The 25,260-nt window shown below is 42.8% G+C and overlaps 1 long non-coding RNA gene and 1 pseudogene across 2 annotated transcripts; one reads left to right on the top strand and one right to left on the bottom strand.

Moving 5' to 3' along the window:
• Positions 1-4,132: 4,132 nt before the first annotated feature.
• On the top strand, positions 4,133-25,034 carry LOC115893504. Of its 2 annotated transcripts, none has more exons than XR_004053522.1 (3): positions 4,133-4,268; positions 22,871-23,092; positions 24,546-25,034. It is a non-coding gene; the product is annotated as an uncharacterized LOC115893504 (long non-coding RNA). The 2 variants fall into 2 exon arrangements; XR_004053523.1 differs by lacking the exon at positions 4,133-4,268 and adding an exon at positions 20,913-22,037.
• Positions 6,371-8,266, bottom strand: LOC115893503 (annotated as a pseudogene).
• Positions 25,035-25,260: the final 226 nt, after the last annotated feature.

Below are 25,260 nucleotides of genomic sequence, written 5' to 3'. Positions count from 1 at the left end.
TAATCTATAGATAACAGAACCGATTAGGCCAGGGGTCGATCTTTAACTACCAGGCCCAGGGAGCGGTGCCGGGCTGTCTGCCTGTGGATTTCACTTCTGCCTTTTAGTTTTTATTTCTTCTTTTTTTGGAGGCAGAAATTGGGCATAAGACAATATGGGGGGTGGTCTCCTCCCTTAGAGGGTTTCATGGGTGATGGAGAGGGGAGAGGGTTCATCAGCACATACAGAGGAGGGGGTCGCAGTTGCATAGATGCAGGGAGTCATCATGCCAACACGTAGGTTGCATGTTATGGTAATGAAGCTGTAGCTCCTCCGGGGTGAAGACTTTAGCAGGGTAATGAGGAAAGTTCACTCAGGTTCATCTGTAAGTTGCTGGGATCCATTAGGAGCTGGTTTTAACCAACCACATGACTGCATTCCATGCAAGGTTTAGGAAGAAACAGGCTGCAGGACGGTAGGCTGTAAAAGGCTGATGGCTCCGTTGATTAAATTCCTATAATCCCTGGAAACCCTTCCTGTCTGCTTACACTTCCAGTTCATCACAGCTTGTGCTGAGGTTGAAACAGCTTGTGGTAGATAGTGTCAGGTTTTAGCTTAGAGTCAGTTCCAGGCAGTTGGGGTCTGTGAATTCAGGATTCCAAAACAGCCAGTGGCCTTTCTTCAGCAGCACCAAAGCTTAGATGGGGCAGGAGTGACGGCTGTATTCCGAGTGACAAGCAAGGCTTTCTGAAGCCTGTTCTGCTGTGTCAGACTTGGAGTCCAAACTGACCCACATCAGGTTGGATGATCTGCTCCTAAGGATCAGACATCTAATCCCACCAGGGCTCATTAGCAACCTCAAACCTTCTTTGAAAAATTCTGGAAGCATATCTCTATCTGGAGACTGCCTCTCTTTCTCTATTGCCTCTTTTTTTCCTAGAGGCTCCAATAGGTAACAATAATAGCAGAAATAATCAGTTATGAAGACAGATTTGTTTTTAATACTCAAAGAATCTAAATTCCAACCAGCCCACTGACAGCAAAAATCTAGGAAGTTGTGCCTCACCATCAACACTTTCTTCTTGTAGCTTTCCCCGGTTGGGATGATCCTTCTAGCATTTATGAAATTACAAGCATATGATATTTTACATTAATTTATATTGTATAGCTAGATGCAATAGCTGCTGCAACCAAGAAAATATTTGAGACAGCGCTCAATAAAACATTTAGAGATTTATTTAGCTAAGGTTAAGGACACATCCAGGAAAAAAGGAACAGAAAACATCTGTGGGTTTGTGCTTTTTCCAAAGTGCGTCTGGGGACATCATTATTGAAAGGGAAAAGTGTGGGCATTAGGGGAAAGAGAAGAGGGAGAAAAAGGGAGGGTAGGTAAGAGGCAAGTGGTTGCATTCCTTTGAGTCTTTGATCAGCATTCACTGAATCTGCATTTTACATGTGAAACGAGGGGGTAGAGGAATAGTTAATGATGCATTCATTTCGTGCTTAGTGAATCTGCATTTTTATATAAGCAGTCAAATATGCCTTTGTCTCAGGTGGGATGATGTCTCAGGACGGATGACTTATAGTTCTGTCCTTTGTCCCATACCTGTGATGACAAGCTGTCAATTTACATCATCGGAGTGTCATTCAGCAGAACCGTTTTAGGGTGAAGATCTTGGGGCTCACAAAGAATTCTCTTGTGAGCAAATGGTGAGGGAGTTATATAGCTTTTAATTTTTGTAGCTATCTATTTAGGAACAAAATGGGAGGCAGGTTTGGGTGACCCAGTTCCTAGCTTGAATTTTCCCTTTGGCTTAGTGAGTTTGGGTTCCGAGATTTTGTTTTCCTTCCCTGCAGCAAAATACAAAGCCATTTAGAAATATATTTTTTTCATTGCAAATTTATTTGAAGCCATGGCAGCATTCAATATTTAGATGTTGGGAAAGACTCTGGCTGGAATTTGAGACAAGGAAACGTTCCTCCTCCACTAACTTACTATAGTAGTGAGGTAGGAGGCTGGCAAGACTTGCTTTCTGTTTGCAGCCCTGTTGATCTGTTGATCGGAGCAGGATGTGGTCAGAACAGTATGCAGTGAAGAAGCCAGCCAAAACTAGCAGATGGTGATAGAAGTGACCTCTATTTGTCCTCACTGCTCATTAGCATAAGACACTCCCACCAGTGCCATGACAGTTTACAAATGCCATTGCAACAGGCCATGGTAATGGCCTGGAAGTTACCTTAGATGGTTCTGGAAACTCTCCACCCTTTTCCAGAAAGTTCTGAATAACGCATCTCTTACTTAGCTTGTAATTAAAAGTGAGTATAAATACAGCTGCCAACAGCCCATATGCTGCCAACTCAGCCCACTGTCTATGGGTAAGTCCTGCTCTGCGAGGAGCAGTACTGGTTCAAAAAAGTTGCCCTCTCTCACCACAGGCTCACCCTTGAAACATGGGACACAGATTTGGCGTGGGACACGGATCCAAATCAGTTCAAATGGGGCCCACTGCCTGTCTTACAAGACCCATGAATACAGCTATTCTCATTTATTTTTGTATTGTCTGTGGCTGCTTTTGTGCCACAGTGGCAGATTGTGTGGTCTCCTGGCAGGTGAGGCCTAACATATTTATTACTTGGGTCTCTGCTGACCCCGTGGGCTACAGGTTTATCAATTTTATTGATCTTCTCAAAGAACCAGCTTTAGGTTGATTGATTTTTTCTTTTTCTACTTTATTTATTAGTTCTTTTATCTTTATTACATTTTCTTTCTTTGCTTGTTTCGGTTTTCATATGCTTTCTCCCCCTTCTGAGTTTCTTGACCATGATTAGGGACCGTGATTAGGGAACAAATAGCGTATTTCATTTGAAAAATGGAAACCAAAAAAGAGAAGCAAGTGGAAAATGTAAAACTGAAAAATATAAATCTTAAATGAAAAGTTTACTGGATAATATTAAAAGCAGATTAAACACTCCAGAGGAAAAGTTAAGTGATCTTGAAGAGAAGACAATACAAATCTAGAACCTGAAGCACAGACAGATTAAATGAAGAAAAAGGAGAGCACAGTCTCAGGGATTTGTGAGACAATGTCAAGTGGTCCAACGTATGCGTGACTGGATCTCCAGAAGGAGAGGAGAAAGAAACTGGTACAGAAAAAGCTTAACAAAGCAGTAAGGCGGGCATGGTGCTTACACCTGTAATCCCAGTATTTTCTGGAGGTTGTTATTAGATTTTTTTTTTTTTTTTTTTACATGGTGTCTTGCTCTATCGCCAGGCTGGAGTGCAGTAGTATGATCTCGGCTCGCTGCAGTCTCTGCTTCCCGGGTTCAAGCGATTCTCCTGCCCCAGCCTCACAAGTAGCTGGGACTACAGGCGTGCACCACCATGCTCAGCTAAGTTTTGTATGTTTAGTAGAGACAGGGTTTCACCACGTTGGCCAGGATGGTCTTGATCTCTTGACCTCGTGATCTGCCCACCTTGGCCTCCCAAAGTGTTGGGATTACTGGAGTGAGCCACCGAGCCTGGCCCAGATAATAGAGGGCTATATTGAAGGCTGACACCTCCCTGCCTCTAATGCTGCTTCTTCTTGGGACAGAAAGAGTTGCCCAGGATTCTCACTGGAAGACCCCTTGCTTTTTCTTTTCTTTCTTTTTTTTTTTTTTTGAGACGGAGTCTCGCTCTGTCGCCCAGGCTGGAGTGCAGTGGCCGGTTCTCAGCTCACTGCAAGCTCCGCCTCCCGGGTTTACGCCATTCTCCTGCCTCAGCCTCCGAGTAGCTGGGACTACAGGCGCCCGCCACCTCGCCCGGCTAGTTTTTCTTTTTGTATTTTTTAGTAGAGACGGGGGTTTCACGGTGTTAGCCAGGATGGTCTCGATCTCCTGACCTCGTGATCCGCCCGTCTCGGCCTCCCAAAGTGCTGGGATTACAGGCTTGAGCCACCGCGCCCGGCCGAGACCTTGCTTTTTCAAGCAGGGACAGAAATTCAGGGCTGCCTTCCTACGCTGGGTGTTTCCAAAGTGGCTCTCTGCACTCCTGATTCCAGCTATTGAGGAGAGTCATTATTATTCTGTCCTTTTAGAGGAAATCATTACACTTTCTGTTTAGAGAAATGTTTCCTTTTTTGAACAGTGGTCATTCTGAGCAGTGTCAGCATTTCCTTCTGTTTTTGAAAGTAAAATTTTCCACGTCTGTGTGAAAGCTGATCCACAAGCAGCAGACCACCAGGCTCCGCCTTGGCTTCCAAATGGCTTCAGTAAGTCCCCGGAACTTTGCATTACTGACTCTACAGCAGGTGGGTAGCTCCCTCTGTAACGGCTTCAGCCTGGATTCCTGGCTTTGGGCGCACAGCTGCAGAGCTTGTCTTTAGAAGTGTTAACCCAAAATACCTGAGATAGGTCTCAGTCAATTTAGAAAGTTTATTTTGCTAAGGTTAAGGATGCACCGGTGACACAGCCTCAGGAGGTCCTGACAACACGTGCCCAAGGTCTCAGCGTACAGTTGGCTCTTATACATTTTAGGGAGACATGAGACATCGATCAGTATATGTAAGATTGTTCCCAAACAGAACGAGGTCTGGCTGTTTGTTCTCGTGGTCCAGTAATGAGATGCAGACAGGCTGGGAAAGAAGGGAATTTATCTCTGCAACCGGTTACAGGGAGGTCAGAGTAACTCACCAGACCAACTCCAAATTACAAGTTTTTTCCAAGTGCTTATATACATTCATGTACCTACAAGCCAAAAGCCAGTGTTTCACTCTATCTAATCTTTAACTACAATCCGGGGTCTAGACAGTTACTTTAGAGTCTTGGAAAAATTACTTAATCTAACATGGGTCCTAGTACAAGGTATGCAAGAACATCTCCATTTTTTTTTTACTTTTATTTTTTGACATGGGTCACTTACTTTAATAACAATATATATATATATATATATATATATATATATATATATATACCATAGTATCACCAGTATCACCATGGAATGTAAATTCAGATTAGACAAGAGAATTTCACAAGTGTAACAGCATTCGGTAGTTTATAAAAGTTTGGTTATACTGTGTGGCCAAACCAGCTTGCTCATAAGTTATTAATTGATTCCATTATAGGTAATTTGTTTAGTGTTTACAATTCTTTTTTTTTTTTTTTTTTTGAGGCGGAGTCTCGCTCTGTCACCCGGACTGGAGTGCAGTGGCCGGATCTCAGCTCACTGCAAGCTCCGCCTCCCGGTTTTACACCATTCTCCTGCCTCAGCCTCCCGAGTAGCTGGGACTACAGGCGCCCGCCACCTCGCCCGGCTAGTTTTTTTTTTTTTTGTATTTTTAGTAGAGACGGGGTTTCACCGTGTTAGCCAGGATGGTCTCGATCTCCTGACCTCGTGATCCGCCCGTCTCGGCCTCCCAAAGTGCTGGGATTACAGGCTTGAGCCACCGCGCCCGGCCTAGTGTTTACAATTCTTATGGAAAAAATAAGCAATGCACACATTTAAAAAGTGTTCATTGGCCGGGCACGGTGGCTCATGCCTGTAATCCCAGAACTTTGGGAGGCTGAGGAGGGCAGATCACGAGGTCAGAAGATTGAGACCATCCTGGTTAACACGGTAAAACCCCATCTCTACTAAAAATACGAAAAAAAAAAAAAAATCAGCCAGGCGTGGTGGCATGCACCTGTAGTCCCAGCTACTTGGGAGGCGGAAGCAGGAGAATCGCTTGAACCCAGGAGGCAGAGGTTGCAGTGAGCTGAGATTGCGCCACTGCACTCCAGCCTGGTGACAGAGCGAAACTCTCTTAAAAAAAAAAAAAAAGTGTTCATCTACCTTTGCATGAGTGTTTAAAATATATATTTCTATTTCAAGATGACATTTAAAATTTATTCTAATATAACAGCAGCAAAAATATAATTCACAATTACAAAAGAATTAGAATCCACAAGTTATTCTCATGTTTACAATTGTGATTCTTTAATAAATACCACTACTATGCAGCTCTATTGTAAGCTTTCTAGATTTGGTTTAAATACACACACATAGATACATCAGTTGTGGGAAGCTTTAGAATTTATATGTCATGCACTTTTTGGACAGAGTTCTAAAAGAGCCAGCCAGTCCACAAGACGGGCAGAAAAAAGTTAACTGGGGCAAATAGACCTCTTAGATAACATCCAAAACATGTGAGATCCTGCAGCAAACTGGGAGGACTTCAGGGTTGGCCTGCTATCTCCTTTAGAACTAAGTTCATCTTCACAATTGAAGAAGATGGACATTTCAACACAATCTAGTGCATTTAGGTGACATATTTCTTTTATGCTAACTTGATTTCCTTGAATGACCTAGTTAGTAAACTAGTCACTAGTAATTTGGTCACCAGGCAAATCAAGCCTGCAAGAAAGGAAGCCAATATTCAAAATGCTGTGTTACCATCTAAACCCACTCAAATAGTTCATTTTCCACAATAACACATAACTTCAATAATGAGACGTCTAACTAAAGCAAGCTCCTCCAACAAGACCAAGACAGCATCTCTTCTTCTAAGGCTTAGGTTTTGCCCAGAATTCCCGACACACGGAACAGCCCTTACCAACAGTCGTTGCTCCTACAACAAAGCCTTGGGCGGCCACACACATGTGGATCAGATGAAGGGACATTTGAGTGTTTCCCCTGCTCTTCAATGTGTGTAATCCATATGTAACAAGTGCTGCACAACCTGCTATTCCAACGGGTACGAATAGTGCCTCTTTAGCTTTTCGAATAAGTTTGGATCCCTGATCATCATATGAAGAAAGAGAAACATCTGTGTCTGTTGACATAGCGACCGCTTGAGGAATCTCCCTAGAGCAGAAAACCTCTCACATGTCAACCAGCTTCTGATCCCCGCCTGAGGACTTTCATTATTTTAATTAAACCCTAAGATCTGAGAAAGCCCAGGCGGGATCTTGATAAACTTGTTTTGCTTTCTAGCATTTGTACTAAGGCACTAGCTTCTCTGGTTCCTTAATATTTAACTTATACACTCCTCAGAGTTATAGCAAGGTGTTGGTGAAGGCTGAGTGTGCTGGTTGCTAATGGACACCTGGCCTGCCACAGTCCCCACTGTCGATTTGTACATGATTTCTATCATGTTAGTTACTTTTCCAAGCACTGATTTGTTACGAGATTAGTACAAGAGTACAAACTATGACATGGTGAACTAAGACAAAGTGGGCGATGCATTCTTTCTGGCTACTGCCTGCTGGAGAGGGTCTTCATCGGGGACACTGGAGTGGAAGATATCTATTTGGCGTTGGTAATGTACCCGACTTAGGAAACTCAAAGGCAGTGCCTGTTGCAACATAATCTTATGAGATTGAGGAATGTTTTGGAACAGCATATGACAACAATATAGGCCATAACATAGTGTTATGCCTATGCCCAGGAGGGTGGTTAGGACAACAAGAATTTCTGCCATCAGGAAGGTCCTCCACCAAACCAAGAGGCTATCACTTCGTTGAGGGACAGTGCAGGGTTAGATATGGCCTCAGTCTGTTGGTGCATATCCTTCAAAGCTAAAGAAATGTTTCCCGAGTTATTGGGAATATACATACAATATTCAGTTTTAACTGCAGCTCAAGGAGGAACCTGACATTGCATCATTTAAAGTTTTTTTAATAGGCCATTCTGAATTTTTTTTTTTTTTTTTTTTTTTTTTTTTTAGTTATTCTGGTCATTTGCAATCCTGTCCATTGATTGTTTAAGATTTTCTATAAAGAAACCCAAATTTTCCTTGTTTAGGGGAGGCTCACCAAAGCAGTCACATAGGGCTAGAGAGGAGTAATAGACCACAGATCCAGCAAGAGTCTTGCTGTAAGATATCTGCATAATCTTGTGTCCATGAAAGAAAAAGTTTAGAAACATATTGTAAAAGAATAGCTTGTCATCTTTTGAATGGAAATCAGGCCTTCTAGGGGTTCTGTCTCCCATCTTGTGGCCTGGGTGGCCTTTGTCATGGATGTTTCATCTGGTAGGACACTTTCACCTGTGTGTGGTGGCTCCATGGCGTGATGCCCACCAGTTTCAGTGCCAAATTGGTGGCCAGGAGCACACCTTAGGCCCTTTTCCATTTCTCCTGTGGCTGTTGAGTTGAGCCTGTTTCCCTCCATTCTTTAGCAATATATGATCACTGGGCTGGAAGGAGTGGCATCGTTCTGCCAAGTTCACAATGCTCCTGTCGGAAGCAAGCTTATGCAAACGTTAAGAATTTGTCCTGGTTGGGCGCAGTGGCTCACGCCTATAATGCCAGCACTTTGAGAGGCTGAGGCAGGCGGATCATCTGAGGTTGGGAGTCCGAGTCCAGCCTGACTAACATGGAGAAACCCTGTCTCTACTAAAAATACAAAATTATCTGGATGTGGTGGTGCACGCCTGTAATCCCAGCTACTCAGGAAGGCTGAGGCAGGAGAATCACTTGAACCCAGGAGGTGGAGATTATGGTGAGCCGAGATCACGCCCCTGCTCTCTAGCCTGGGCAACAAGAGCGAAACTCTGTCTCAAAAAAAAAACAAAAAAAAATATTTGTTTCAAGTATTTACCATAGTGTTTAATAGTTGACTTTCTATTAAGGGGTGCCCTAGTAATCTGAGGTGAATTAGCAGCAAAGGGTCTCTGTATTAGTTAGGGTTCTCCAGAGGGACAGAAATAATAGGTTATATGTGTACATGAAAGGGAGTGTATTAAGGAGAATTGATCACACAATCACAAGGTGGAGCCCACGATAGTCCATCTGCAAACGGAGGAGCAAGGAAGGCGGTAGTGGCTCAGTCCAAGTCCCAAAGTCTCAAAAGTAGGGAAGTCGACAGTGTAGACTTCAGTTTGTGGCTGAAGGCCTGAGAGCCCCCTAGCAAACCACTTTGGTATAATTTCATACCACCGTATTTTTTTCTCTCTTTTTTTTTTCATACCACTGTATTTTTACATAAACAATAGGGCAGAGGAAGAAATCAAATATGCATTTGTCTCATGTGAGCCTCAGAGGGATGACTGACCTTGAGATGAGTTCTGTCCTTTGTCCACAAGGAATTTCCTTGTGGGCAGACTGTGAGGGAGGTATGTAGCTTCTTTGCAGCTATTATTTAGGAATAGAATGGGAGGCGGGGTTGCCTGACATACTTCCCAGCTTGACTTTTCCCTTTGGCTTCATGATTTTGGGGTCCCAAGATTTATTTTCCTTTCACAGAAGGCTTTCACGGAAAACCATTTGTCTTTTGAAAGTCCATCTGTCTTGCTGGACAGTGAGGCCTCTGGGCAGAGTTCACCTCCTCTGTGTATCTGGCACAGTGTGGGGAGCCCGGGATCCCCATGTAGTAGAGAGTTGTGGGGTGCCAGGGGCTGAGTCTACCTTAGCCAGAGGAGAAGCCAGAGAGTGGGCAGGTGGGGGACCCTGGGTCGTGGGAAACGAGCAAATCCCAACATCGTCTGCTTCTGCTGCAACAGGGCCTAAGTCCCTTCTCAACCCCAAACAATGCTTTCTCTCTCCTCGTTCCTCTGTGGCATCGTCCTGCCTTATAAGGTGCATTCTAATCTCAGCAGCAGCGTTCTGAATACTGAAATCTTTCCTCCCATCAGCCCAGATGTACCGATTGGCAGAAGCTCCAGGGAGAGCAGGCTGAGCTCAATGGTGTGTGACTGAAAAGGAACAGCAGGGCTCAGGCTCTTAAATCTAGAAAGAAAACAATTCCGGAATGAATCCTGCAGATTCCAGAGGGCAAAGTGAACCCTGAATATCTGAGACAGTTCTCAGTTAATTTAGAAAGTTTATTTTGCCAAAGTTGGGGACACGTGCCCATGACACAGCCTCAGGAGGTCCTGATGACAGGTACCTAAGGGGAGGTTGGGGCACAGCTTGGTTTTATACATTCTAGGGAGACATGAGACATCAATCAATATATGTAAGATGTACATTGGTTCCATCCAGAAAGGCAGGACAACCCCAAAGCAGGGAGGGGGCTTCCAGCTCACAGGTAGGTGAGAAACCAATGGTTACATTCTTTTGAGTTTCTGATTAGCCTTTCCAAAGCAGGCAATCAGATACGCATTTATCTCAGTGAGCAGAGGGATGATTTTGAATAGAATGGGAGACAGTTTTGTCCTAAGCATTTATCAGACTGACTTTTTCCTTTAGTTAGTGATTTGGGGGCCCCAAGATTTATTTTGCTTTCACCACAGTCCACTCCACCAGCACGACCTGATTCTGGGGAAGGACTTTACTGCTGCCACAACAAATCAAGGCTGTTAACAGGGAGCCATTTCCTTATTTAGGCCAAAGCTCATATTTCATTGGCCATCAGCTGCTGCTGCTAGTGCCTTAACTGATTTTAGACATTCAGCAGTACTGTTAAAAGCCTTTCCCTCTCCCCACGTGGAGACCATCTTTGGGTCCTGTGGTTCCCTGACCAATGTGGCTGATGTGGAGGAGGAGCTAGGGAGGAGTCCTGGCTCTGCTCCTCCCCCTTCCCTTTTCCTTGTCTATTTCCTTTGTCCCATTCCATGCCAGGCCTTTCACTGGATCCTGGAGGTGCAGGGATGGAGGGAGGGAGGAAGGAGCACACAGGATCCTGTCTGCGTGGAGCTCACAGCACAGAGGGGCACAGACAGGCACAGGGAATTGAAGCTCAACCCGACCTCTGCAGGGAGCAGCAGAGGCCACGGAGGACCCAGGGCCTGAGAATGGAGTGGTGGGTCAGCTGAGCCAGGCTTGGGCCACCAGGGCCGCCTCTCAGGTGAGAGGGTCTGAGGGAGGGGAAGAGGAAGAGTGGATGTGGGGAGGTGATGGAGGCAGAGAGACCCAGATGTGCAGAGCAGCAGAGGCCAGAGCCAGAGCTGGTTTTTTGTTGCAGTTTTTTGAAAATCCTGAGCCTGGAGATCTGTTTGAGATTTTCCATGTTGGCTAAAAGGATTGGGCCATCTATGTGGGAGATGGTTACATGATCCACCTGGATCCTCCAAGTAAGGACTGTAGAAAATGAAATTTTCAAAGTATTTTGTTAGTGAAATAATGAGAACAAGCTGGTTAACAGGAGAATGAAGGAATGAATAAATGTATCGTCCGAAACAAAACAAAACAAAACAAAACAAAACAAAAAACAAAGCTAGAATGAACCTGCTAAGTTAGAAGCAAGTTGCTTTACGTTCTACAGAGGTGTGGTTTTACAGCCTTTGATGTTCTCTTTTCACCAAGCATTTGTGTTGTCGCCACACCCAAATCATTGTCATCCGTATCAGAGTAACACCTTTGTATCTATACATTATCACTTACCCTGAGAGAGTTGTGCAAATGTAGGAATTGATCACAAACATTAAATCAAGGTCATTTAGTCTTGATGACCCTGAGGGGCCTTGCAAGGCAAAACATGAGGCCAGAGGAAGGTCCAACCCTGGGCAGGGGACAGATTAGGGCAAGCATTTTCTTCATTTCTGAGTTATAGAGGCTCAGAGAAGGCAGATGATTTACCTAAGGTTCATCAGCGTTGCTCCCATCACCATGGGCCCAGTAGGAGACATGGTTCTATTTTGTGCCTAAATTCCAGGGTGTGGGTAGATTTTCTTAAGAGGATAGACTCTCAGTCCAAACATCAGCTTGACATTAGATACAAATAAATAAAATCATGCTTAAGGTTGTGTACATCAGCTATGGTCCTTCTAAATATATAACGCTCATTATAGAATGGAACTGAGAGTTCCTTGGTGGATAGCTCTTCTGTGCATCTGTGTATGTGCCTAGAACTTTGCTGGGTCATAGGACAGAAGACATTTAACGAAGGGTTCCCTCTGGATCAGCTCAGTGCAGTGGAAGGAGCCTGCCCTTTGTGGCTTGAGAGAAGCAGTTTCACATCCTGGTTCTAGGACTTTTCACAGCATAGAAAAGTCAGATATTGTTCCTCTGGGCCCAATATTGGTTCTTGAAAATGAAGATGATAATATTTTCCTTGAAGGGTAGAATAAAAACCAGCCTTGTAGTGCATCCAAGCACCATAGATAGTAATAAAAATGGATTCCCTTCTGAATTTCACAAGTATATTAAAATCAACAAGTATATTCAGGCGTATTTCTAACATCATTGTGTATAATGGCTAAATATTTTGAACAACCTAAATGCCTAATAGTAGTGGACTGGTTAAATTATGTACACACTTATAATGCAACATGATGACGTTGTCATATGGTATAGCCATTGATAATCACATTTATAACATGTAAAATATTCATGACACATCTTGGTAAACACAAAAAGCAAAGTCTATGATTCTGCCAAACTTCTTGGTGAAAGGGTAACACTAAAAGCTCAGTAATTGGTACTTTTCAACCTTCTGTTTTCTTCTCCTGCCTCTGTGTCCTTACCTTACCTGCCTTTTGTCCACTGTCTGTGATTCCCAGGTAAGTATTTCAAGATTGGTTCCTCCAATCCCTTCATGTTTCTGACTGGCGAGGCCGTGGTGACAAAGGAGCCCCTGGAGCATGTGGCATGGGGCTGCCTCTGCTGGGTCCACAACCGTTTGGACCCCAAGTACAGACCTCGGCCTGTGGGTGAGATAATCAGTTCTGCAGAGGAGATGGTTGGTGACCAGAAGATGCATAAAGTTATTTTTAATAACAGTGAATGCTTTGTCACTGATCTGAAATATGGCCAACCCCTTTGCAAGTTGGTAAGGCCCCCTTTGGGGTGAACTCTTCCTTCTGGAGTTCTTGGGGTGAGATTATGTGTGGAGTTTTTCAAAGATGACCAGTGGAGATTGCACTGTATTTCTCACATTGATATTATAGTATTCATACCATAACATTAATAGCGTTCTTTAAAAAAGATTTTTTTGGGGGGAGGCCGAGGAGGGTGGATCACCTGAGGTCAGGAGTTCAAGACCAGCCTGGCCAACATGGTGAAACCCTGTCTCTACTAAAAATACAAAAATTAGCCGGGCGTGGTGGCGTGTGCTTGTAATCTCACCTACTCAGGAGGCTGAGGCAGGAGAATAGCTGGAACCCAGGAAGTGGAGGCTGCAGTGAGCCAAGATTGTGCCACTGTAGTCCAGTTTGGGTGACAGAGTGAGACTATTTCTCAAAAAAAAAAAATAAATAAATAAATAAATAAATAAATAAATAAATAAATAATTTTTTTAAAATACAAAAATTAGCCAGGTGTGGTGGTGGCCACCTGTAATCTCATCTACTTGGGAGGCTGAGGCATGACAATTGCTTGACCCTGGGAGGTGGAGGTTGCAGTGGGCTGAGAGCACGCCACTGCATTCCAGCCTGGGTGACCCAGTGAGACTTTGTCTCAAAAAGAAAAATTTTTTTAAAAAAAGTTTCCATAAGTTATTGGGGAACAGGTGGTGTTTGGTTACAAGAGTAAGTTCTTTACTGGTGATTTGTGAGATTTTGGTGCACCCATCACCTGAGCAGTCTACACTGCACTCTATTTGTAGTCTTTTATCCCTCACCCACTTCCCACCCTCTCCCCTTGAGTCCCCAAAGCCCATTGTTTCCTTCCTGGATTTTGCATCCAAGCTTAGTTCCTTCTTAGATTTTGCATCTTCATAGCTTAGTTCCCACTTATGAGTAAGAACATATGATGATTGGTTCCCCATTCCTGAGTTACTTCACTTAGAATAATAGTCTCCAACCCCATCTGCACTGCTGTGAATGCCATTAATTCATTCCTTTCTATGGCTGAGTAGTATTTCATCATATGTATATGCCACAGTTTCTTTATCCATTTATTGATTGATGGGCATTTGGGTGGTTCCATGTTTTTGCAATTGCGAATTGTGATGCTATAAACATGCGCGTGCAAGTATCTTTTTCATAAAATGACTTTTTTTCCTCTGAGTAGATACCCAGTAGTGGGATTGTTGGATCAAATGTTAGTTCTACTTTTAGTTCTTTAAGGAAGCTTCACTCTGTTTTCCATAGTGGTTGCACTAGTTTACATTCCCACCAACAGCGTACAAGTGTTCCCTGTTCACTGCATCCACGCCAACACCTACTGTTTTTTTTTTTTTTTTTTTTTATGGCCATTCTTGCAGGAGTAAGGTGGTATCACACTGTGGTTTTGATTTGCAGTTCCCTGACCATTAGTGATATTAAGCATTTCTTTTCATAGGTTTATTGGCTGTTTATATATCTTCTTTTGGGAATTGTCTATTCATATCCTTAGCCCACTTTTTGATGGGATTGATTGTTTTTTCCTTGCTGATTTGAGTTTGTTGTAGATTCTGGATATTAGTGTTTTGTCAGATGTATAGATTGTGAAGATTTTCTCCACTCCGTGTGTTGTCTGTTTGCTTTTCTGACTGTTCCTTTTGTCGTGCAAAAGCTCTTGAGTTTAATTAAGTCCCAGCAATTTATCTTTGTTTTTATTGCATTTGCTTTTGGGTTCTTGGTCATGAAATCCTTGCTTAAGCCAATGTCCAGAAGGGCTTTTCCAATGTTATCTTCTAGAATTTTTTTTTTTTTTTTTTTTTGAGACGGAGTCTTACTCTGTCCCAGGCTGGATTGCAGTGGCGCGATCTCGGCTCACCGCAAGCTCCGCCTCCCGGGTTCAAGCCATTCTCCTGCCTCAGCCTCCGGAGTAGCTGGGACTACAGGCGCCCGCCACCTTGCCCGGCTAGTTTTTTGTATTTTTTAGTAGAGACGGGGTTTCACCGTTTTAGCCAGGATGGTCTCGATCTCCTGACCTCGTGATCCGCCCGTCTCGGCCTCCCAAAGTGCTGGGATTACAGGCTTGAGCCACCGCGCCCGGCCCATCTTCTAGAATTTTTATAGTTTCAGGTCTTAGCTTTAAGTCCTTAATCCATGTTGAGTTGATTTTTGTATAAGGTGAGAGATGAGGATCCAGTTTCATTCTCCTACATGTGGCTAGCCAAGTATCCTAGCACCATTTGTTGAAAAGGGTGTCCTTTCCCCACTTTACATTTTTGTTTGCTTTGTCAAAGATCAGCTGGCTGAAAGTATTTGACTTTATTTCTGGGTTCTCTATTCTGTTTCATTGGTAGCCTATATGCTTATTTTTATACCAGTACCATGCTGTTTTGGTGACTATGGCCTTATAGTATAGTTTGAAACCAGGTAATGTGATGCCCCCCAGATTCGTTCTTTTTGCATAGTCTTGCTTTGGCTATGCAGGCTCTTTTTTGGTTCCATATAAATTTTAGGATTGTTTTTTCTAATTCTGTGAAGTATGATGATAGTATTTTGATGGGAGTTGCATTGAATTTGTAGATTGCTTTTGGCAGTATGGTCATTTTGACAATATTGATTCTACCCATCCATGAGCACAGGATGTGTTTCCATTTGTTTGTGTCATCTGTGATTTCTTCCAGCAGTGTTTTGTAGTTATCCTTGTAGAGGTCTTTCACCTCCTTGGTTAAGTATATTCCTAGTATTTTATTTTATTTTTTTGTAGCTATTGTAAAAGGAATTGAGTTCTTGATTTGATTCTCAGCTTGGTCACTGTTAGTGTGTAGAAGAGTTACTGATTTGTGTCCATTAGTTTTGGATCCAGAAACTTTGCTGAATGCTTTTATCAGCTCTAGGAGCTTTCTAGAGGAGTCTTTAGGACGTACTAGGTAAACAGTCATATCATTAGCAAACAGTGACAGTTTGACTTCCTCTTTACCGATTTGGATGTCCTTTATCTTTTTCTCTTGTCTGATTGCTGTGGCTAGGACTCTCAGCACTGTGTTGAAGAAGAGTGGTGAGAGTAGGCATCCTTGTCTTGCTCCAGTTCTCAGAGGGGATGCTGTCAACTTTTCAGCATTATGTTGGCTGTGGGTTTGTCGTAGATGACTTTTATTACATTGAGATATGTCCCTTGTATGCCGATTTTGCTGAGAGTTTTAATCATATAGGAATGCTGGATTTTGTCGACTGCTTTTTCTGCATCTATTAAAATGATCATATGATTTTTGCTTTTAATTCTGTTTACATGGTATATCACATTTATTAACATGTGTATGTTAAACCATCCCTGCATCCCTGGTGTCAAACCCACTTGTTCATGGTGGATTCTCTTTATGATATGTTGTTGGATTCAGTTAGCTAGTATTTTGTTAAGGATTTTAACATCTATGTTCATGAGGGATATAGGTCTGTAGTTCTCTTTTCTAGTTACATCCTTTCCTGGTTTTGGTATTAGGGTGATACTGGTTTCACAGAATGATTTAGGGAGGGTTCCCTCTTTCTCTATCTTGTGGAATAGTGTCAATAGGATTGGTACCAATTCTTCTTTGAATGTCTGGTAGAATTCTGCTGTGAATCCATTGGTCCTGGACTTTTTTGTTGTTTGTAATTTTTAAATTTTTAAATTACCATTTCAGTCTCACTGTTGTTATTGGTCTATTTAGGGTATCCAGTTCTTCCTGATTTAAGGTAAGAAGGTTGTATCTTCCCAGGAATTTATCCATCTCCTCTAGGTTGTCTAGTTTATGTGCATAAAGGTGTTCATAGTAGCCCTGAATGATCTTTGTATTGCTGTGGTATCAGTTTTAATATCTCCCATTTCTTTTCTAATTGAGCTTATTTGGATTTTTTCTCTTCTTTTCTTGATTAATCTTCCTAATGGTCTATCAATTTTATTTGTCTTTTGAAAGAACCAGCTTTTTATTTCATTTATATTTTGTATTTTTTTTGTTTCAACTTCATTTAGTTCTGCTCTGATCTTGGTTATTTCCTGTCTTCTGCTGGGTTTGGGTGTGGTTTCTTCTTGTTTCTCTAGTTTGTTGAGGTGTGACCTTAGATTGCCTGTTTGTGCTCTTTCAGACTTTTTGATGTCAGTGTTTAGGGCTATAAACTTTCCTCTTAATCATCACCTTTGCTGTATCCCAGAGGTTTTAAAAGGTTGTGTCACTACTGTCCTTCAGTTCAAAGAATTTTAAAATTTTCATTTTGATTTCATTGTTGATCCAGTGATCATTCAGGATCAGGTTATTTAATTTCCATGTATTTGCAGTTTTGAAGGTTCCTCTTGGAGTTAATTTCCAGTTTTATTCCACTGTGGTCTGAGAGAGTGCTTTATATAATTTCAATTTTCTTAAATTTATTGAGGCTTGTTTTGTGGCCTCTCGTATGGTCTGTCTTGGAGAAAGTTTCATGCACTGTTGAATAGAATGTATATTCTGTGGTTGTTGGGTGGAATGTTCTCTTATATATCTGTTAAGTTCATTTGTTCCAGGGTATAGTTTAAATCCATTGTTTCTTGACTTTCTGTCTTGATGACCTGTCTAGTGCTGTAGGTGGAGTATTGAAGTCCCCTACTATTTTTGTGTTGCTGTCTATCTCATTTCTTAGGTCTATTAGTAATTGTTTTACAAATTTGGGAGCTCCAGTGATAGGTGCATACATGTTTAGGATTGCGATATTTTCCTGTTGGATAAGGCCTTTTATATAATGTCCCTCTTTGTCTTTTTTAACTGCTGTTGCTTTAAAGTTTGTTTTGTCTGATATAAGAATAGCTACCTCTGTATCGGAGGAACCAGCCCCCAATATTTCAACATAGGTTATTTCTCTTTTCCCTAAGTGTTGGCCGGTCTGAGAAATAAAGAGAAAGAGTACCTTCAAAACCATGCAAATACATGGAAATTAAATAACCTGATCCTGAATGATCACTGGATCAACAATGAAATCAAAATGAAAATTTTAAAATTCTTTGAACTGAAGGACAGTAGTGACACAACCTCTTAAAACCTCTGGGATACAGCAAAGGTGATGATTAAGAGGAAAGTTTATAGCCCTAAACACTGACATCAAAAAGTCTGAAAGAGCACAAACAGGCAATCTAAGGTCACACCTCAACAAACTAGAGAAACAAGAAGAAACCACACCCAAACCCAGCAGAAGACAGGAAATAACCAAGATCAGAGCAGAACTAAATGAAGTTGAAACAAAAAAAATACAAAGAGAGAAATTTACAGCTGGGCCTCTGGGGGTGATACCACATATTGGCAGGTTCCATGACGCCCCTTGAGCCGCAAAACCAGCAATTTTTTATTAGGGATTTCAAAAGGGGATGGGGGTATGAACAGGGAGTAAGTCACAAAGATCACATGCTTGAAAGGGCAAGAAAAGATCACAAGGGCAGAGAGGCAGAGCAAGATCACAAGGCCAGGGCGAAATTAGAATTACTGATGAGGTTCCACATCCTGCTGGGCATGTATTGTCATTGATAAACATCTTAACAGGAAACAGGGTTCAAGAGCAGACAATGGGTCTGACTAGAATTCATCAGGCTGGAATTTCCTAATCCTAGCAAGCCTTAGGGCACTGCAGGAGACCAGGGCATATTTCGTCCCTTATCTTCAACCCCATAAGACAGACACTCCCAGAGTGGCCATTTAGAGACCTCCCCATGGGAATGCATTCCTTTCCCAGGGTTATTCCTTGCTGGGAAAAGAATTCAGCAATATTTCTCCTATTCGCCTTCCGCAAGAAGAGAAATATGACTCTGTTCTGCCCAGCCCAGAAGGCAGTCAGACCTTATGGTTATCTCCCTTGTTCTCTGAAAATCTCTGTTATCCTGTTCCTTTTAAGGATGCCCAGATTTCATATTGTTCAAACATACATGTTTTACAAACAATTTGTGTAGTTAACAGGGTCCTGAGGTGACATACATTCTCAGTTTATGAAGATGATGGGATTAAGAGATTAAAGACGCATAGGAAATTATAAGAGTATTGATTGGGGAAGTGATAAATGTCCGTGAAGTCTTCACAATTTATGTTTAGAGATTGCAGTAAAGACAGGTGCAAGAAATTATAAAAGTATTAGTTTGGGGAACTAATAAATGTCCATGAAATCTTCACAAATTATGTTCTTCTGCCGTGGCTTCAGCCAGTCCCTCCATTCGGGGTCCCTGACTTCCTGTAACACTTCTGGCCAGGTGCTGTGGCTCACATCTGTAATCCCAGCACTCTGGGAGGCCGAGGTGGGTGGATCATGAGGTCAAGAGATTGAGACCATCCTGGCCAACATGGTGAAACCCTGTCTCCACTAAAAATACAAAAATTAGCTGGGTGTGGTGTGACGTGCTTGTAGTCCCAGCTGCTTGGGAGGCTGAGGCAGAAGAATCACCTGAACCTGGGAGGCAGGGTTGCAGTGAGCCAAGATTGTGCCAATGCACTCCAGCCTGGTGACAGAGCAAGACTCCGTCTCAAAACAAAACAAAGCAAAACAAAAAAAACAGCTACTCCTGCTCACTTTTGGTGTCCATTTGGATGAAATGTCTTTTTACCCCCTTCACCCTAAGTTTATGTGAGCCCTTATGTTTTAGGTGAGTCCCTTGAAGACAGCAGGTTGGTGAATTCTTATCCATTCTGCAATTCTGTATCTTTTAAGTGGAGCATTTAGGCCATTTACTTTCAGTGTTAGTATTGAGATGTGAGGTATCATTCCAGTTACCATGCTACTTGTCACCTGTATACCTTGTTTTTTTGTTTTTTCTTTTTCTTTTAAATTGTATTTTTGTTTTATGCGTCCTGTGAGATTTAGGCTTTAAAGAGGTTCCATTTCGATGTGTTTTCAGGATTTGTTTCAAGATTTAGAGTTCCTTTTAGCTATTCTTTTTTTTTTTTTTTTTTTGAGACGGAGTCTCGCTCTGTTGCCTGGGCTGGAGTGCAGTGGATGGTTCTCAGCTCACTGCAAGCTCCGCCTCCTGGGTTTATGCCATTCTCCTGCCTCAGCCTCTGAGTAGCTGGGACTACAGGCGCCCGCCACCTCGCCCGGCTAGTTTTTTGTATTTTTTAGTAGAGACGGGGTTTCACCGTGTTAGCCAGGATGGTCTCGATCTCCTGACCTCATGATCCGCCCGTCTCGGCCTCCCAAAGTGCTGGGATTACAGGCTTGAGCCACCGCGCCCGGCCTAGTTATTCTTGTAGTGGTCGCTTGGTAGTGGTGAATTTTCTCAGCCTTTGTCTGAAAAAGACTGTATTTTCCCTTCATATATGAAGCTTAGTTTTGCTGGATACAAAATTCTTGGCTGATAATTGTTTTGTTTGAGGAGGCTGAAACAAATTGTTTTGTTTGAGGAGGCCCCAGTTCCTTCTAGCTTGTAGAGTTTCTGCTGAGAAATCTGCTTTTAATCTGATAGGTTTCCCTTATAGGTTATCTGGTGCTTTTGCCTCAGAGCTCTTAAGATTCTTTCCTTTGTCTTAACTTTAGATAGCCTGTTGACAATGTGCCTAGGCAATGATGTTTTTGTGATGAATTTCTGTTCTTTGAGCTTCTTGGATTTGGATGTCTAGGTCTCCAGCAAGGCTGGAAAAGTTTTCCTTGATTATTTCCCCAGATATGTTCTCCAAATGTTAGATTTCTCTTCTTCCTCAGGAATGCTGATTATTCTTAGGTTTGGTTGTTTAACATAATCCTAGACTTCTTGGAGGCTTTGTTCATATTTTCTTATTCTCTTTTCTTTGTCTTTGTTGGACTGGGTTAATTGAAAACCTTGTCTTCTAGCTCTGAATTTCTTTCTTCTGCTTATTTGATTCTATTGCTGAGACTTTTCAGAGCATTTTGCATTTCTATAAGTGTGTCCATTGTTTCCTGAAGTTTTGATTGTTTTTTACTTATGCTATCTATTTCACTGAATATTTCTCCCTTCACTTCTTGTATCTTTTTTTTTATTTCTTTAAACTGGGCTTCACCTTTCTCTGGTGCCTCCCTGATTAGCTTAATAACCAACCTTCTGAATTATTTTTCAGGAATAAATCAGGAATTTCTTCTTGGTTTGGATCCATTGCTGGTGAGCTAGTGTGATATTTTGGGGGTGCTAAAGAACCATGTTTTGTCATATTACCAGAGTTGGTTTTCTGGTTCCTTCTCATTTGGGTAGGCTGTGTCAGAGGGAAGGTCTAGAGCTGAAGGCTGTTGTTCAGATTCTTTTGTCCCACAGGATGTTCCCTTGATGTACTACTCTCCCCCTTTTCCTAGGGATGTGGTTTCCTGAGAGCCGAACTGTAGTGATTGTTATCTCTCTTCTGGATCTAGCCACCTAGCAAGTCTACCAGGGTCTGGGCTAGTACTGGGGGTTGTCTGCACAGAGTCCTGTGATGTGAACTGTCTGTAGGTCTCTCAGCCATGGATTACCAGCACCCGTTCTGGTAGAGGCAGCAGGGTGAAATGTACTCTGTGAGGATTCTTAGCTTTGGTGGTTTAATGCACTATTTTTGTGCTGGTTGGCCTCCTGTCAGGAGGTTGCACTTTCCAGAGAGCATCAACTGTGGTAGTATGGAGAGGAACCAGTGGTGGGTGGGGCCCTAGAACTCCCAAGAGTATATGCCCTTTGTCTTCGGTTACCAGGGTGGGTAGGGAAGGTGGCTGGGGGTGTGAGCTTTGTATTGGTTAGTTTTCACTTGAAGAGTGTGTTTATGGGTGAGTTGCATGCCATCTCTAGGAACTGGCTAGCTTTGGGAGGGGCTGACTCTCTAGGGTCAGCAATGCCCCAGATATCAAAAGCATCAGAGTAGAAAATAAAATATATGGTAATACACACCATGGGGCAGCACAAATGTTTCAGGGCCCTGAGGCCCAGTCTAACAAGAAAGTTCAGCAGCCACCATTCTAGTTTTGCCCAGGTTGGGCCAGGTTCTCCAACATAGGTGACATCATGTGCTTATTCAAGTGTGCTGATCTTGCATGCAGGGATATATGCACATTATATATATGTGTATAAATGCAATCATGTGGGTACACCTGAATATACACATAGGCTTTGGAACAGAAACACCAAGAAGAAACTCTGTTCCTACTGTTCCTCACAAGGGACCTCTGAGAGTGACAGCAAAGCTGGTGATCCCATCAGTCATCAGAGTCTCTCATTCCTGGGTAAATATCTGATGCTGCTGGGCAGTGAGCAGTTCTGCAGCTGAGGTGGGGGCTCCCCAAGCCAGGTCTCTGATGTTTCCTAGAAGTTTTCCCACACGCTGTCTGGTTTTTCTGTTGGAGTCATGCCAAAACCCACAACCTGGAGACTTGATTGAGATTTATCACACTCTGTATGAGCACTGGGCCATCTATGTGGGAGATGGTTATGTGGTCCATCTGATCAATTCAGGTAAGAACGAATGATCAGTTTAAACACTAGCTTTGAGTTGAGAAAAGTAAATGAAAGCACAATTCGTTACTGTGCTTATTATCTCTGTTTCCTTTTGAATTTTAGTACCCCAAATTTTCATTCATGAAAGAGTAGAATGTGGACTTCATCTTTTGACAAGCCTATTGTGACCCTTTCCTAAGTTTCCAGAAAGTTCTGTCTTGCCATTGAGTCACCTGCTTGCTACACAGTAGGGTAGAAATTGCCAGGCTTTTGGAGTTGTTTCAAAACTTCACTTCACAACTTTCAGTTCTTGGGCATGTTACTTAACCTTTCTGACACAAGATTGTTCTGTAAAATGGAGATAGGTGTTTTTACTTGGAAGAAATTGTAAGAAAACTGAATGAGACCTACTTCTTTCTGGTAGATACTCAAAAAACTTTAAAACCTGTCTGAGTCAGACACATACCCAAAGATACATAAGAGGTGTTTATAATAATGCCACTGTCTATAGTAGAGAACCAGTTTAAACAATCTAAATACTTAACAGTCAGAGAGTTGTCAAATAAATTAAAGTGCCTCCATATAGTGGAATACCATGGTCGCCATGAAGTAGTTTCACATTTGTTGCAATGGGAGCATAATCTCAACACACTGTTAAGTATTTAGATTACAAATACTTATCAAATATTTGCACTCATGTTAAATCTAACAAGAACAAAAGAGAAGAGTAGGAAGAGATAGTCACACTCAAAGGTCAATAGTGGAACTTTTTGTTCTTCCTTCTCCCCATCCTTTTCCAACATTGCATCCCTGAGCACTGTAGTACCTTAGAGTGTCTGTCTGTATTTTAGGTGGGTCTTCAAAGGATGTGGTGAAATATGAGCCTCTGGGGGATGCGGTCCAGAATAGCACATACCGGGTCAACAGCTACTTGGACAAGTACAGACCATGGCCTGTCCATGAGATCATTCGCTTGGCAAGGGAGAGAATTGACAAAAAGTTTCACTACAACATTCTTTGTTCAAACTGTGAGCACTTTGCCACTCAGATATGACGAGCGCCACAGCAAGCAGGTAAGCCTCCTTCTGGAGTTGTATTGGCAGAGGGATAGATGAAGCTGTTGGCAAACATCAAGGGAGCTCTCCTGACACCTCTTACATAGATACTCAAGGACCAGACATTTAAATGGCATATCTAATTAATACAGGAGTTATTATTACAGGGGTTATTACTCATTGCTCCACAGCTGGGGACACTGAGACCCAGGGATTCCTGGTAACTTGTCCGTGGTGATCAAAGTGAAGAGGACACTTCAGAAATTGAACCCATTTACTTTTTTTTTTTTTTGTGATGGAGTCTCGCTCTGTCGCCCAGGCTGGAGTGCAGTGGTGTGATCTTGGCTTACTGCAAGCTCTGCCTCCTGGGTTCACGCCATTCTCCTGTCTCAGCCTCCCAAGTAGCTGGGACTACAGGTGCCCGCCACTACGCCTGAATAATTTTTAGGATTTTTAGTAGAGATGGGGTTTCACCACGTTAGCCAAGATGGTCTCAATCTCCTGACCTCATGATCTGCCCACCTCGGCCTCCCAAAGTGCTGGGATTACAGGTGTGAGCCACCACGCCTGGCCTGAACCCATCTACTTTGACTCTAGGATCAGTGCTGCATCCACTGAATCCCATGTTTGCTTCGCTTTGAAGAGCATTTTGCAGTGGGGAAATTCTCACGGCTCCTCAGTGCAGTCCAGGTGAGGGATCATGACCCCATACACCAGGAATAACTGGCTCAGGTTCTGGTTCCAGCACTGACCAGCTAGGAGATGTTCCCAAAACCACCTTACTGAGACTTGGTTTCCTCATCCAGAAAATGGGGCAAATGCCTCATGTCTTTTCAGTTCAGAGTAGTCACATGATTTAGCTAAGGCTAAATGTGTTATTCTGGACTACATCCCCCAGAGGCTATTGCTTTGAGGCTGGTTCTTCCACACACTCCTGCCAGCCACGGATGTGCACCAGCATCCTCATTCTCAAATTTGGCAGCATCTCCTCATTCAGCCTTCTGTGCTCTGAGCTGTCTGGATCCCTCCCAAGTTCTGAGCTTCCTATGGCTTGAGAATACCTGAGCTCAAATCACAAATTAGCTTCTATCAGTAAGTGTCTTTGGACAGATTGTTTCCCTATGTGGGCCTCAGTTTCCATGGGTGCAGAATGAGGAGTTGCGTGGGGGACCTGTGTAGGCCTGGCTGGCCCTGACCATATGGGATCCTTTGTTTCTGAGCCCAGCTCTGAAGGCAGCTCGTAAAAGGTCCCATGGGCTGTCAGAATGTGGACTGATCTCAGATCTAGATCAGATTCCTTATCCTCTAGGGGACCTCCAGGGTCAGGGCTGCTGAAGGGATACAGTCAACTTCCTCCTGGGGGAAAGGTCTCTGGGGTGGACAGAAGAATTACTATGTCTTTGTGTGACTTGAGAAAAATAAAGTCTTGGCTTTCTTTTGACTCTGAACAATGCCCTGTTCTACTTTGCAGAGTAAACGTGCAGTGTCTATCATTGTGGCTTGGATAGGAGTGACTTGTATGATTTGAGTAATTCTTGCCCAAAGTTATCACTGCTTGAAGAAGCCATTAAAAATTCCCTAGTTGGAGGCTGCTTCACAGACCAGCTGTTCCTCTGTGTGCCTAATTCTCTCTGTCACTGGCTTTTGGAAGGACCAATTGTAACAAGACTGAACTTCTTGAAGAATCAAATGAAGGAACCTAGTGACCCCTTCATCAGATATTTCCACTACTTGATTATAGATTCATGAATCATTGGAAAGGAAGCAACTATGATTGAGCACTTGTTGAGTACTTCCGACTGCACATCTTTGAAAAAGTCTCCTAAAATCTGAGTTTCCACTGCATTTATATTATGGGGGTAACAAGGACGGTTTCACCATGTTTTGCTGAGATTAAATGAGATGGTGTAAAATGGCTTGGTACAATCCCTACAATCCCATAGCAGATGCTCAATAAAATTGCTCCTTGCATTTACTTCTGACTTGCTCAATTTTATTCTTGGGGTAGGCTAGGCACTAACATTCTTGGGTAACCTCAGCATCTTGTGCATGAGTCCAATAACCCTGATAGGGTAACAACTTCCACCATCCCTCCAGTACCCTCTTTTGGTCAGCCTTCTTTGTTATAGAAGATGTTCATTTGTAACAAAGAGTGTAGGCTTTGTCCATCTGGGTCTACTACATGA

Source organism: Rhinopithecus roxellana, chromosome 15 (genome assembly GCF_007565055.1).
Source record: "Rhinopithecus roxellana isolate Shanxi Qingling chromosome 15, ASM756505v1, whole genome shotgun sequence".
In the NCBI taxonomy this organism is placed as follows: Eukaryota; Metazoa; Chordata; class Mammalia; order Primates; family Cercopithecidae; genus Rhinopithecus; species Rhinopithecus roxellana.
Note: the sequence above shows the minus strand (reverse complement) of the source record. Positions and strands in the feature narration are given on the sequence as shown.